The sequence below is a fragment of the Amblyomma mixtum genome, chromosome 1, assembly GCF_055824585.1.
Source record: "Amblyomma mixtum isolate Tamu chromosome 1, ASM5582458v1, whole genome shotgun sequence".
In the NCBI taxonomy this organism is placed as follows: domain Eukaryota; kingdom Metazoa; phylum Arthropoda; class Arachnida; order Ixodida; family Ixodidae; genus Amblyomma; species Amblyomma mixtum.
This window is the reverse complement of record NC_143012.1, coordinates 73397163-73413108: the sequence shown is the minus strand read 5'-3', so window position 1 is coordinate 73413108 and position 15946 is coordinate 73397163. Positions and strand designations below refer to the sequence as shown.

Here is a 15946-nt window from a genome sequence, read left to right as displayed (position 1 = left end):
AGACAAACCTTAAAGCTTCAAAAGCCGATACACTGCTTAAGAATTGGACCTCGAACTTGAATAAATAAACAAATATTGCAGTGACTGGGGTTCGAACCCGCAGTGGCGTGGAGAGGCCAGATTAGCTAGGTACTGCTCGAGAGGTGGTGGTGGTGAAAACTTTTAATTACTGAAATAGAGTTTGGGAGCCACAGAGTGGCCCCGCTACATGGTCGGCGTCCCTAGTCCGGGACACCGCATGCCAATGCCCCGCCTCTAGCCCGTTTCACGAGAGCCCTTTGGGACTCAAGCGAGGAGCAGTTGAGGAGGGCAGTCTTCCATGCCTCTCTGGAAGGGGTAGGGGAAGGGGGGAGGTGGGGATTTTGAGTACATGCCCACACCATGTGGAAGATATCACAGGTCTCCCCACAGTGTGGGCATCGCCCATCCGAGTTAGGATCGTAATGCTTTAAGATTGCAGGACAGAGTAGAGTACCTGTCTGCAGGCACCTTAAAGTTCGCTCCTCCGTCTTACTCGAGAGCACTTCGATATCGCCACAGCCTATAAAGCCTCGCGCTGTTGTTGTTTTGCCTCTCAAGCAATGGCACATACACACTAAACTGCAACACGCACTCACTCTTCGCATTGCACATTGTTGCCTCCATCAAATTCCATCTCCGTCGCGAACAGATAACTTTAACCTCGACCAGAATCTAACCTGAGTCTAATATTGTCGCTAGATGTGCAGACCACCGAGCAAAGCAAAATATTGAGCTAGCCAGACTAAACACATGCTTTTGCATGCCTATCAGTTTTGGAACTATAGCTTCACTACGCTAGGTAAAGCCTAGGTCGCCATGCTTGCGGATTTCACCTTCATTTGACCTTGGACAGCGGACACCTCAGTCGCGTTTTAGGCTACGAAACCGATGAAGAGCGGGAGGTTCGAACTTGTGTATTTTGTAAATAGTGAACAAAGCTCTCCCCCATCCTTTCTTGCTGTCTGTTCCCTCTATACTTCTCCTCACTAGCACAAAAAGATTACTTTTTCGAACAGGTTTGAACCCCTGACACCTCGTTTATACATATTCTCCTTTTTTGCTTAGTTTTTTTTGCTACTTTCTCTCCTTTATTCGTTTTCTCTCTTTTCGTCCTGTTGCATTTTTTATATATGAATGGCGTGCGAGAACGGGAACAGAAGAAAATAAATTGCAGTTGAAAATATGCGCTTGCAGTCTCGAGTTGTTTCTGTGTTTTTACCACGCTGACAAATGTTGAATAGATTTTACCGCACATAATATGGATACCCAACCAGCCGCTCCTAAAGCCTTACTATAAGAGATGGAGTGACTTTTAAGCGGGGGGGGGGGGGGGGGGGGCTCAAGATTGTAGTGCACGACCTGACGACTTTAACGAGCACTTAATTTTGAAGCAAAAGCGTCACTACCGGACCTCGTGCTTCGATCGCCGGTTGCCTGAGTTAGTAGAGTTAGAGCTGAGTTAGAGTCAGCGGAGTTAGAGGTCAAACCATGAACCGCGGCTGCACGAACAGGCCTTCTTTAAAGGCCGCTAGGCGAGATTTATGTTGCTGGGACAGTTTAGACTCTGGAACAGCCGCATGACGGAACGCCACAAGGAATCCCCATGCTCGTGGGAATCTTTGTTTCGCGAACAATGAGCTTTGTTGCGGGGAGTATATGGTGCCTTGCAAGACCCGCCTAGCTGGCTCCGTAATCGTGACAGATTCGTGTCGAGCCTGTCAACGCTACCTGGCTGGCGAGGCTTCACCTTTAGCCTCCTGTATACAAAAGCGCACAGTCAGGGAATCGAACCCTTCGGCCAAACGCATAGTTTGGACTCCGGGCCATCAGGGCGTTAGAGGTAATGAGGCTGCGGACGCGGCTGTCCGAGCGCTTACCTACCGGGCACCTCATCCAGGCTCTTCCGGCTCAGAAACTGTGGAACCGCTTCTGCGGTTCAAGGAAATTCTGGACGACTATTGCGAACGCCATCGGCTTTTCCCGGTCCCTGCTAAGGGCCTGAGTAAAGCCGTTGAGCGAACTCTGAGGCTCCTGCAGACCAACACTCTGTTGTGTCCTGCAATAGCGAAACATTTCGACCCCAAAATTGATGGGCGCTGCCCTCACTGTGGGGAAGTATCCGATACGTTCCACATGGTTAGGGCCTGTCAGAAGAATCGTTCCCTTCCCCCAATCCTTCCCCTTCCCGAGAGGCATGGGAGGCAGCCCTGCTCAACTGCTCGGGGCTGGAGTCTCAAAGGGCTCAGTCAAACGGGCGCGAGTAGCGGCCTCGTCCAGCGGGGTCCCGGACTAAGGACTCCACCTATGTAAAGGGCCATTTTTGGCCTGCAAACTCTCCTTTAGTTCATTAAAAAGTTGTCACCACCACCTATCTCGATGCAGCTGTGCCTCCCAGACTTTTTATGTTTTGGAAGGAGGGTCATGCAGGGGTATGGTGGCCTGGTGGTTTGTGGCGTCAGCTTGCTTAGATTTCTCTTGTCGGCACTATTTTCATGCAATAAAAAAAATTTAGGCTATCACCGTAGCCGGCACGCCTCGTGTTACACTGCACCACACTCTCGCACTGTGGATTGGAGAGCGTTGTCTTCATCAACTTCCATCTGTTCCGTCCCGCGGCGACTAATGTTTCAAAATCAGGGAATGACCTAGTTTGCGTGAGATCCGGGTTCGAGGTCTGAAAGCATGAAAAAGAAAAAAAAATTGAATCAGTATTCATGACTGCGAGTCGCACCCATGTCTGCGCTAACAGATCCCCTTTAAGGGCCGCTCAGCGAGACCACTAGGCTATTGCCTTTTTTTTCTTTCTTTCATGGTATTTATTTACATGGTTTTGTAAAAGATATATATATATATATATATATATATATATATATATATATATATGTGTGTGTGTGTGTGTGTGTGTGTGTGTGTGTGTGTGTGTGTGTGTGTGTGTGTGTGTGTGTGTGTGTGTGTGTGTGTGTGTGTGTGTGTGTGTGTATGTGTGTGTGTGTGTGTGTGTGTGTATACACAGAAAAAAAAACTATTTACAGAGCACCTAGGTAGGCACTACGTCACACAAACATGTTAGAAAACGTATTATAACAAAAATTTCGGCAATATTATACAGCGCATCAGGAGAGGAAACCAATCGGGTAAAAAGTTCAATTCTTTGTAAATGTCCATTACCTGCAGTAACATTCGGCTGAAATGAATTCTGGGCGAAACGACATGGGCCAACGTTCCTATCTTGAATGCGCGTTTTCCAAAGGCTATGAAGTCCAATGAGAAGAGTCATATTTCGAGTCAGGTTGGGAAACAACAAGGTAGCGCACACTGTAGGAATTCAGGAGAAAATCTTTCTTTAGCGTCCTCATACTAAACTGCATCACAAACTCGCGCTGTGCATTGGAGAGCGTCGTCTTCATCAACTTCCTTCTGCTCCGTTCCGCGGCACTGCCTAATCACCCTCGTCTTCCACGTTCGCACAAATCCGAGTTATTCGCCTCAATTCGAATGTAGCAAACATTCTCTGTAGTTTTTTTTGTGTGTTGTAACGTGCGCCTGAATGCGCAGACATGTACAAAGGGCAAAACGCATGTCTAGAACGACTAAAACTGTGTGTTCGGGAGCTCCCAAAGCTGCTGCGACGAGGAAGGCAAAAAATGACGGTGAAATTTAATGAGTTTAACGGCACATGCTTGCATCCAGATTCTTTTTAACAAAATGTTATCGCTAGATATCGCGTGTTCAGCTGAAAACTCTCCCAGAGCATTTTCTAGAAAAGCGTTTTGCTATTTATACAGGTTGCTTGTAACTGCGGAATATTGGAAGGTACCGTTATGGAGGTTCTATTGGGAATGGTCTATCCTATCGATGCGCAGAAAATCTTCCTTCTGATGTTTATCCTTGGGATGGAACTATCAATTATTGAAAGATACTTTTCGGACATTCTGTTGGGACTGCCGCAATCTTCCCATCCGTAGAAAAATCTTGCTTCTAAGCGTTTTCTTGCGCTCGTACAGAGTGCTTTGATTACCATATAAAACAAATGGTGCACGTTTTTAGTAAATAGCAGTAAACTGCAAGGGTTCCGATGAGGGATCTGCAGGTATATCGATTGTTATGGTGACACCTCACGATAAGTAAAAAAAATTGCGTTAGGTACTTCCCTTTAAAAAAATATGCTTATCTAGAATTTCTGCGTATAAAACTAGTTGAAAACGGGAAGTTTAATATCGACGCATTTCGAATGATTTACTGCTATCGCACAGCGTAATGCCATTTTCACATGTCGTGCCTATAACAAACCGGCGCCGGGCTACTGAACTGGTGCTCAGGACAAGAAAGCCTCAGCCACTGCACCCCAGCGGTGGCTATAGAACCAATAATGGAATTTCCAACTGACTCTCTAGTAACGCCCTAGTAGATCTAATGTAAATGCTGAGCCAAAAGCGCGCTATTTCTAACTATGACTACATGCATCGATTCGCTCGTTTGACCATCCGTTCACGTGTCCTGCCTTTTCGCGTCCGCCATTAAATTTGAGCCCTTTTGTTTATCTCTTTCTGTCCGCTAGAGTACTTTGTTTCACGCCAGTTTAGTTGCCCTTAGACTGTTAATATTTTATGCGAAGCATACTACTTTAGCTACCACTTCAGCCCTTCACCGTGGTTATGCGCCTCCAAATCACGTGATACATGACGTCACACCACGTGACACGATGTCGTCACGACAGTAGAGAAACGGGGGCCCACCTCGCGCCGTCTCTGTGGTTGTGCGCCTCCAAATCACGTGATACATGACGTCACACCACGTGACACGATGACGTCACGACAGTGCAGAAACGGAGGCCCACCTCGCGCCGTCGCTGTGGTTGTGCGCCTCCAAATCACGTGTTACATGACGTCACACAACGTGACACGATGACGTCACGACAGTGGAGAAACGGGGGCCCACCTCGCGCTGTCGCTGTGGTTGTGCGCCTCCAAATCACGTGACACGATGATGCCACACCACGTGACACGATGACGTCACGACAGTGGAGAAACGGGGGCCCACCTCGCGCCGTCGCTGTGGTTGTGCGCCTCCAAATTACGCGACACGATGATGCTTCGCATTCTCCAGGCTTAACCAAGTTAAGCCTCAGCCATTTTTTTATTATTTATTTTATTTATCTGATACCCACAGCGCCTTTCGGCATTATAGTGTGTGGGGGGGGGGGAGGTTACAAACGTAAGAGTAAATAGCACAATGCAAAATGCAAAAACACGTCACATACAAGTGATGAGAATAACACAAAAAGTATGCAGCATAATAACAAAAAAAAGCAGACACGTGGTCATACAGACGAAAATGGGAATGTGCGCATGTGCTTACATACCAAGAGGGACAAGGCTGTCGACACATGTAATCGTGACGTATGCCAGGGAAGCCAGAGAAACTATGAAATGAGAGCACACACGCATAGAAGCATAGGAAAATAGTTATCACGTCCAGGTGCAACCAGCAAACCGTATCTGCACTGAAATGGATTTTAAAAAAGCAGAAATTAGTCTTTTCAGGGCCGCTAAACCATTTAGGGCAGATGAAAATGCGTCACTGGCAGTGTACGCCACAACAGCCGAGGGAAAGCGGTTCCACTATCGAATTGTTTTGGGGAAAAAAGAACTGAAAGATTCAGTTTTGCATTTGTATTCGCGCACTTTTTGTCGTGATCCAGACGTAAGGACACATAATGAGGTTAAAAGATGTAATTTTCACGTGTGATACCTTTTCGGGAATTATAAATGTCATGAAAAAGCTTAATGCGAAGCATGGCTCTGCGATGTTCTAGAGATTCCCAGCCTAATGCTTGTTTAGAAAGCGTCGCACTAAATAACGTGGTTTTGGCTGACTTACCAAGAACGTAACGGGCAGATCTGTTTTGTACTTTCTGAAGCTTATCTTTATCGAGTGCAGCGGGCTGTTAGCATCTGTTAACAGTCTATCGTGACTGTTAGCGTTTTAGCATTTTAGGAATGTGGCTTACTTACGAACCAGATGAGGAAACCAAAGAATCCTTCGCAACCCGCTCTGAGCAGCGTCTCCGCCTGAAGTCAATGACCCTCTTATCTCCATTACCCCAGCACGTTGAGAAAAGGGTTGCAGGCAGTAACGAGCAGGTCACTAACCTCCCGATCGGCTACACTAGATCTGCGCCTCGTCGACAAGAGACTTCCTTCTGCCTCCTGCCGGGCTAGCAAGGCTGGACACTATCTGTCTCCGCGTGGCGCTAATTCGGCCTCACAGGCGAGCATTCTTTCAGACCTAATGGAGCCCTCGCTGGATTTGAGTGCTACGGAAACATGAGGTGGTGGTGGTTTCACGCGTTTTACCGATCACATGACATTTTTAGTGTTTGGACCGAAAGAACCGTATAAACATCTTGATTAGAAAAGCGCAGCTAAGTAGAACATTCTTTTTTGCAATGCATACTGTGACACTTAGTGAAATCAGGAGATGATATTTCTCTAACCTAGGTTGCCCACCCGCGCGCAAGTTGTGCCAATTTCCTCTAAACCTCGGCTTGTCATTTTACGCCTATTTCCTCTTCAACATCTGCCATTCTCCAGCCTCGGCTTAGGACCTGTTTTTCGAAATTTAGTCTACCAGATTGGCAAGAAAATACAGGTCACCTGTTGAGGGTCTAAGCTAAGGAGGTGCAGGCGAAAAGGCGTTACAAAGGACCTAAGGCTTCCCCTCCTAAAAGACAAAAACGAAATTTCCAAGCGTCTAATAGCGGCAACTTGTAGCAAAAAAGAAACACAAAATGAAATGACAATCAACATTGAAACAAATAATATTCATAAAATCAAAGCATTCGCATTCATTAGTGTGCAGTGTCATCACATCATAACATCTATAGGCACTGTTAAAAAAAAGATACCCAGGCTTAGCTTGGTTAAGCCACGAATGCGCTGCATATTGCGCGGTCTTTTTACGCGAGGTATTGCTTGGCGGCAGCCGATTTTCTCAGCAGCTTTTCCTCCGTGACGTATGGATAGATGGATGGATGGATAGGAGCGCCCCCTTTGAAACGGGCCGGTGGCAACCGCCACTATGCTCAGCCGTTCTTTTTTTCAAGTGGTTTGGTGACGTCACGTTACCACGTGACGTGACGTCACCAAACCACGTGACGTCACGTCACGTGGTTTGGTGGTTGCCCGGCCGCGCCCAAGGGCTGAACTGAGTGTTTGCAATATGCTACCCATAAAAAACTGCCATGCTATGCACGACTCGTTTGAACATACAGTCAGTCTGAGTCTCCAACACCATGGTGAGTAGCTCGGGCAGGTATTTAAAGCTCGGGGTACTGTGGACGTCTGCTTTTGGTGACCGTAGCTTTTACGGGATTTAGAAGGATGGAATGAAGTAGATCGAAAGTTGTAACTTCTTGGGGCATCAAGTCCTCGAAAGTTGGTCCCCTTTTTTATTTGTTTGCTTTTTATGTATAAAGCAAGCTTTTTATGTTACATTTTGTTCAAGTCCAAGCAACTTCTACTTTTCCAAAAAACTACGTTTGTTTCTACAGTGAGAGTAAGATTGGGCATTGCACAAAAAGCTCTTTTTGTACAGAAATTAATTTTGCTGTATTAGTGTTGTGATGCCTCACACAAGCAAGCCGTAGTGTATATAGTAGTGAAGTATAGAGTACTGTAAATGTAGTTTCAATCTCACGCGTAAAAATGTTCGCTGCTTGTTTATTATACCAACTGACCGTGAAACTCTACTACTGAAATAATCTGAGTGGCCGTTCAGCAGTAGATGTTCGAAAATTGCACCAAGCAATTTTAATGACTTTTCATGACCTAGAGTTGAGTTTTCAAATTTTAGCTTCAAGTTATGAGCGATTGTCTTGTTTTTAGCAATAAATATGGCATACATAGTCTGTGTAATGTTTTATTCCAAGAGATTACATTTTAGCCAGGTAGAAATTTCTGGAAGGCAGAGGTTTTATTTCAAGAGGTTAGATTTTAGCCAGGTAGAAATTTCTGGAAGGCAGAGGTTGAACTCTTCTTGCAGAACGACCAGGTCACTGTCAGGAGGAAACACGTTTGTGTGGTCTGTATAAATAATGGTGCGATAATAACAATCATAATCAGAATTATGCGGTAAATAAAACGTGGTTGTAAGCATCAAAACAGCTAGAATACAAGTTTCGATGCCATTTTGCTCTTCGCATGATGCTTCCAACCGAATTTGCTGGAATTAAATGTTTCCAATGATTTGTAAATGGGGTCTAAGTGCCAAAACAAACCCGAGCGGAGTTTTTAAAAGAAAATAAAGTTAGTTTCTAGCACAAGAAGGGAGCATTTTGGACGGGACGACTCTTGGCCGCCGTCCACCGTAAGGAACCTCTACGGTTCGTAAAGAAATTTGACTTGCTTGTTTTGGTTTAAAAATGAGGAAAAGCAATTTTTTCCCTTTAGTTGCCTTCACCATCAGACTTTTGAGTGGCAACCTTGAAGTGCCATTAGGTACTAACAAAAGGCCATTAGGCTGAGTGCTTGGGAATACGTATTTTTCGGAAGCAGCGATCATCTTCCGGGTAGCACGTTTTGGTGGCGGTGAGGTCGTTGGAAAATGCATGCGTCGAGTAGCATCCTTGTATTACACTCCTCTTTACGGCTAAAGCGATATTACGGCTCTCACAAAACTCATCAGGCATTTTCCAAAGCAAGAAGAAACAAACACGTAGATACAAAGCTTCGGACGTCAGAAGAGCATTAAACGGTTTTACCCTGCCCGAAACTTTGAGACAGCTTTTATTTCTACTCGCATTAGCAGTGCATACGTTCACCGCAACACAATATTCTCGTTCCAGATGTGTGGAGATGTCTTATATGTCCATTCTCATACTTGCAGTTCTTTATCTTTAGCCCTGACAGAGTGTGAAGTTCTGCTAAAAAAAGTGCTTGAAAGTTGTTTCTTTTTGTCAAAGCCGATTCTCAAGTGCGTCCATTCTTTTATTTCTATTCTCATTGCACCTCGTAGTTTGCGAAGGTGCACCCATGAGATAAAATACTGAATTCCACTATCTCGAAAGAAATATCTGTCAAACCGCCCACAGTTAACAGCCAAATGGAGTTCTTCCCGCTATCTCATGATGGTGGCTGTTAAGTTTTGTTGTTTAGTCAGGTTCTTTAAACTTTTTTCAGTTGAGAAACTCTGATTTGAGGTTGTGTGTGTTTGACTTTCCATAGAGTTGGGAAAGTTTGTGCCTTTCGTAACAACCAGACAGTTGTTACTTCCTTTCAGGTGTGATGCTAAAGATTCATGGTGTCATACAGCCCACGAGAGAAAACCCAAAACCCAAGACGATCACAGAGTACGACCAGTGGTTGCCGCTCTTCAAGTATGCTTTCTGTTCCCTCCTTGTGCGGTGCACTGACATATGGCTGGACACTTGGAGCTTGGTTTACAGAGGCAGCAGCCGTGACCAGATTCCTGCACCTGTTCCCTGGTACCTGAAGGGAGAATGGAAATACTATGTAATCGCTGCTTGTAGCATAAGTTAGAACACGAGTACCAAATGCTGTAGTAGAACTTTTTGACGGGTTAGTTGGTACATTGTCTTGAAAGAATGTCGTACGCCAAAAAAGGACGAAACAGGAAGGAAAAACACAGAACAGGAAAGAGGCGCAACTTCCAACTTTAATAACAGGAAAGGTCCACCACCGCTTTTGTTTTTTAGTTCACGCACCCTCATGCAGCTCAGCGGCTATAAAAGAGCGCCTGGTTTCCTTTCCTGTTATTAAAGTTGGAAGTTGCGCCTCTTTCCTGTTGTGTTTTTCCTTCCTCTTTCGTCCTTTTTTGGCGTACGACATTCTTTCAAAACCAAATGCTCACTTCCCTCAACACTAAAAATGTAGTGTTACCAGAGCTTCCTCGGTATCGATGTATTTGGGAAGACGAAACGGCTGCCTAATCGCCTTTCTAGCGGTCAAGCAGAATAAGGGAATAACACATAGACTGAACGGCTCATTGACGTGTTAAGAGAAGGAGTTTAAAAATATAGCAAGGAGCAGTAGGCTATCCTGTAACTTAATATCAATGGCAGCAGCGGCTAACGCAACGTTCCCGTCGGAATTGTTCGCAATGAAAAGAACGTGTGACAGAGGCGCGGTTGCTGTTGTGCGTGCGTCTTTATATTCGTCCTCTTACGTTCTTGTATTCTATCAACTATTCGACATAACGAAAAATTAAGATTTGCCGCTCAAGCAAATAACGATGGCCGCTGAATACGCAATAATTCGACGATTGGGCGCTCGCTTCTTTTTTTTAAGGCGAAAGCCTTTATTGGCTGATACTGTCGTCCGTTAACTAAGCGTGCCACACGCGTTTATCTCGGGAACTAAAAAAGATAGAATACCAATGGTAGCTTCAGTTAGAAGAGGATTGCATGAACTCACAAGCCAAGTTTGATGACTGTAGATTGATTAGTTAATTAACTATAGGCAAAAATGTCGAAATTGCGTCGAATTAGCGCGAACGTCGATATAGCCACAGGAACGGTGTGGCGTCACATCCACCGGAAGTCGTCATGGCATAGTAAAAATTATCACAGAATGGTCGGCAAAACGTAAGATTTGTGTCAAATTAGATGGAAAAATGTGTAATTAAGCGTAATTAGCACTTAACTCTTAAGAACCCCGAAATATGTATACTTTGGGTATCGATATAGCCACGGGAATGGTGTGATGTCGCATCCACCGGAAGTCGTCTCGGCTTAGTGTTCTGGGCTTTCGCCTCTCAACACTTTAGTTGCCAAAGTGTCCTCGGAATTTTTTAACGCATTTTCACACCTTGAAGCAGGTGCCGCATGCGGCCAAAAGACTCCTGCCGCTCGTGTTCGAGCCCCTCACATCAAATTGAGCGGCCCACGGCATGCTCATGATTTTGGAGAAGAATAATCGAACGAATTCTTTAAAAGCACAAGTGATAATGCAAGCGCGCAAAGTGTGGCGCCTTAATTTCACCTCATTTCTTGTGAGCCTTCGCGTTGTTCGGTTGTTACGACTTCTCTCATTTGCGGTGACAGGTATCGTGTGTATGCTAGTACGTCAATGAGAATATGTGGCTGATTGTAGGATGTGATCGCCACCTCCCACCATCCCCGTCTACTCCTTTCTGCCTTTCTCCCCTCGGCTTCTACAGTGCGCAAAAATTGCGACGACACTTTGGCAACTAAAGTGCTGAGAGGCAAAAGCCGAGGACACTATGCCATGACGACTTCCGGTGGATCTGACGTCACACCGTTCCCGTGGCTATATCGACACCCAAATTATACGTTTTCTTGGATATTGATTGTTAATTACGCTTAACTACACATTTTTCCATCTAATCTGGCACAAATCTGACGTTTTTCCGACCATTCTGTGACAATTTTCACTATGCTCTGACGACTTCCGCTGTATGTGACGTGACACCGTTCCCGTAGCTATACCGACATCCGCGTTATTTCGACGCAACTCTGACATTTTTACTATAATTAATTAACTAATTACTCTGCAGTCTTCAAACTTGGTTGCTAGGTTCCTTTTTTCCGCCTCTATCTGAAGCAACCATTGCTTTTCTTCAAACTTGGTTCCCGGGTTGAACGCGTGTGACAGGCTTTGCTAACGGTCGACAGTATGAGCCATTAAAATGGGTCACCGGCGCGCTCTCTTTGTCTACCTCACCCGCCTTCTGGACCTATTTTACTCTGTCTCTCTCCTCATAAACACCCCAACAGAATCGTGCAGCTTTGCCATGAACTGTTTCACATATTTCTTTAAAAGAGCCTTTGCGTTGAACGTACAATCCAAAAGCTAAACTGAAGTACACCTTGAATACGGGCTAAATCCAATACGGGTCTCGATAATGCCACCGCTTGAATAAAAAGCAAGAAAACCAAGAAGACTGTTTTGAATCATTAGCATATATGCAAGCCCCACATGGGCCTTCAAATGATAATGCTGCGAGAGTTCGCAGGTGCATTAAGTTCCACAGAAACCAGAAAAATTCTGAATCTTTAATTTTTACAATTATATTTCTCCTCGACGCTTGAACTATGTTTGAGCGAGAGAATTTTTCTTCAAGGCATACCATGCAATTTGGTATCACTGCTTAACGATGGTAAATGGCGAACGATGTCATGTGACTTTCAATAGTGGCGCAGCCCACCGAAGTTTGAAATTGCAAGCAACGGAGATTAATGGCTTGATGGACTGATAACGTGATTCCCGTCGTACTGGGCTTCGAAAATCAGTCTCGACCATTGAAAACACTGTGCTCTGAAATGCGGCGTATTAATCACTGCTTTGAACAATCAAACACCTTACGTACGCGAGTGGTCGGTCAGTCGAGCCTCTTTTCTGAGGCTGTGCTGGATACGGAACCACCAGCCATCTCATTAGAAGGGCATGCAATTCACGCTTCCGTTCCTCAGCTCAGCCTCAGAAATGCTGCGGGGAAAATATTGGCGCCCACAATACCTTCCCCGGCGAGGCACCGACACCTTGACGAACTCGAGTTTAATTTCGCAGTAATTAAACGCGAGCTGTGGCCCGGTAGGCTACGACTGCCGAACGCTTCCGCCTTGATGCTTCCAGCGCTTTAACGTGTGGTGATACAAATCAACGAAATTCTATCCGGCCATCCGTCGCCTTCAACCCGACACCGTTCCCTCCCGCACTTGTCCTTACCTTCCTCGCCCCTAAGCATGGAGAGGGTATTTCCCTCTTTCCACTTCGCTACCTCCCAAAGGTGGCAGCTGGTCGCCGCCTGCCATGGTTGTTGGGCGGCGGCAATTGAACTGAAATGAAATAAATTACCCGAAATAAATAGAATTCGATTAATAAATTGGAAGTAAATAACTCACTAGGTAATTACCACATTATGGCTGACACCGTGGATTTTGCGGTAAAATGAAGAGCCGTAATACTAAATAAAGCTATGAGAGCCACCGCTGTAAAAGACATCAGTCACTGCAGGGCGAACTTCTACATCGCCATCAATGTTTCCCAACTCAATCATTTGTAATGAAGTTCAGTTTGTTTTATGTGCAAGATGAAAAGCATGAAAAAAGTCGGCGCTTTAAGGGGTGGTCGCAATATATCGTGCTTAGGAGACTGGAACACTTGCCCACACGTGTGTGTTAGTGTTTATTCCATAGCGAACTCCTAAAGCTGTCCTTTGTTGTAGCAGCGGTCTTTTCACCAAAGCATCCACCTTCTTCAAAGGCAAGATCCCTCGGGCAAGTACACATCACTGTTGACAAAGAGAATCCCAAACGGACGGCTTCAAAAATAAAAAAACAGGAAAGCATCAAAGCTGGCCTTCAGATCAACAAGAAAACTTTCGAAGCGTACTGGTATCACATTCAACCTCCGGATATCTTCAGGGTTGCATCAAACGTATGTAACTGAAAAACATCCCCTTTGACGGGATCGCGAGAGATTCGATGCTACCTAAGTTTCTTTGCTTCTTTTTGCGCTTAAAATCAATTTACTTAAGAACCAATTTTCCGAATGGAGCGTACACTACTATTCTGGAAGTTTGCTTTGCGCGCTCTTCTGCCATAATCGCTACAAGCTTTTTTTACCGTATCAACTTGTCGCAGTGCGCCTAATGAAATCAGAGCTATAGATAAACGGCGCCAACCGCAAGCTGCACGAAAATCGATATACAATCGGGAAGCAATTGAGAACCGGTGGCGGAGTTGCCAGAAGGTACACATCCCAGAAGGCGGCAGGTACGAGATACATGGCAAGGGCAATAATTCTATTCTGGAATCTCAAAGCTCATGAGTGGCAAACCGAAGGATAAACAGAACAACACAGAGAGATAAACAGAGAGAGAGGGAGAGAAAGGCGCAAACAAAGATAAAAGGGTCAAACTTGAGCGCGCGATAGAAAAGAAAGCATCGAAAAAGCTCGAGAGTAGACTTTTCTTCGCAGAAGAAAACGCCAATTCAACGCTGTATCGCTGCCAGCGGAGAGATTCCAAAGGCTTATTAGAGGAGTGTACCGTACCCGAACAGCGGCATGAGAGAAGAGAGGGACGTGGTTTGGTTTGGTTTATTGGGGTTTAACGTCCCGAAGCAACTCAGGCTATGAGGGACGCCGTAGTGAAAGGCTCAGGAAATTTCCACCACCTGGGGTTCTTTAACGTGCGCTAACATCGTACAGCACACAGGCCTCCAGAATTTCGCCTCCATCGAAATTCGGCCACCGCGGCCGGGATCAAACCCGCGTCTTTTGGGTCAACAGCCGAGCGCCATAACCACTGAGCCACCGCGGCGGGTTGACATAAGGACGTGGGAGTGAAAGAAAGAAAGAGCTGCAGTAGTGGAGGGCTCCGGAGTAATTTCGACCACCTGGGGATCGTTAACGTACACTGACATTGCACAGCCCACGGGCACCTTTGCGTTTCGGCCCCATCGAAACCTGGCCAGAGGAGACAGTCTCCACGGGGTTCAATAGTCCACCGGCGTTTGTTCGTTTCTTTGGCGTGAGCGTTGACAACGTTGCAGACAGCTGATTGCGACGAAAAGAAATGCCCATAACTGCCTTCCTGGGTCAGTGGTCACCACAGTCGTGCTTTCAGGTACGTGGCTTTGGTTTCCACTACAGAGTACATTAATTCTTGCTTTAGAAATTTAAACAGGGAGCAGTGTTTTCAACGGGAAAGAGATTACAAACGCAATCTTTTCATATATTGTAAGTCTAAACTATAAATATCGTTACAAGGTGGCAAGCCTAGAAAAAGGACATGATGACAGTTGATAATATGATTTAATAGCTGCGGGCCTAGCGCGAGCGCTCCGTCACGCGCCACTGCCCTCTTCTTCGCCTTCTTAACAATATTTCAAATATTTCAATTATTTATTCCAACATTACACCATACAGATATAATGTCGAGGATGGCAGGCAAAAAGCCTCCTGGAGGCTTGACGGGTCCTGCATCCTGGTGTACACTTGGCACATATACCCCCCCGATTTCCCCTCTGCAGGCGTGCATTTTTCGCTCTTGATGTTCTTGCTTTCGTCTAAAACGTTCCCCATTGGTTTTCTCAGCAAAATTTGACTCGATGCAAGGAATGAAAAAACTTCACAAGAAATATTTTTCTACGCATCGAAGGAATAGACCATTACATTCAATATTTCCGCAGCAGTACCTGACAATATTACAATATTCTAAACTTTCATTTACGAATGCTGGACTTGAAGAAGCCGCGTCCTAGAACTCGATGTGCCGTAGACCGACGGATCGAGCCATTAGCCGCCGTGGGGGCTAACGACATGATCCGTCGGTCTTCGGCACACCGCCGTGGCGGCTGAGTAGTTATGGCGCTATGTTGCTGACCCGAAAGACTCGGGCTCGATTCTGGCCGCGGTGGTCGAATATCCATGGAGGCGACATTAGATCTAGAGGCGCGTGTAACCTGCGATATGAGTGCACGTTAATTAAAGAGCCCAAAGGGGTCGAAATTTCCGGACGCCTCCACTATGGAGTCCTCCATAGCCTGAGTCGCTTTTGAACGTTAAATCCCCATAAGCCATAAACTATCGCGATCGGCCATCAAACTCTAGAGCAACAATTGTTTTCATTGCAGCTCAGAACAATCATGTTTTCACATTTATTTCGTAGGAGGAACAGAGGAACACTCTCCCTCCTCCGAGTACGTCGCGGCTTTCCCGCTGCGATCAACCAAGCACAGCCAGCGGACGCAGCTCGACGGCTTCCCGGTCGCCTTCCACAACCCGGCAGAATGGCAGCAAGAACGCCTCGCGTCTCATCTGGGCAGACCGCGTTTCCGGCAAAACCACCCGTCAACCCCCACCACCCTAGTCCTCCCAGGCAGATCCGAGAGACCAGGAACTCAAGGCCTTGCGTGACGAGGTAAGCCGCCTTTCCTCGC

At 45.9% G+C, this 15946-nt stretch overlaps 1 long non-coding RNA gene across 1 annotated transcript in view; it reads right to left on the bottom strand.

Moving 5' to 3' along the window:
• Window positions 1–8952: 8952 nt before the first annotated feature.
• LOC149366782 (uncharacterized) overlaps window positions 8953–15946 on the bottom strand; it is a 44397-nt gene continuing 37403 nt past the window's right edge. Inside the window, exons 3-4 of the long non-coding RNA XR_016286888.1 lie at window positions 12729–12838; window positions 8953–9509 (exon numbers count right to left, since the gene is read on the bottom strand). This is a non-coding gene — a long non-coding RNA (uncharacterized LOC149366782). The remainder of the gene's footprint in view (window positions 9510–12728; window positions 12839–15946) is intronic.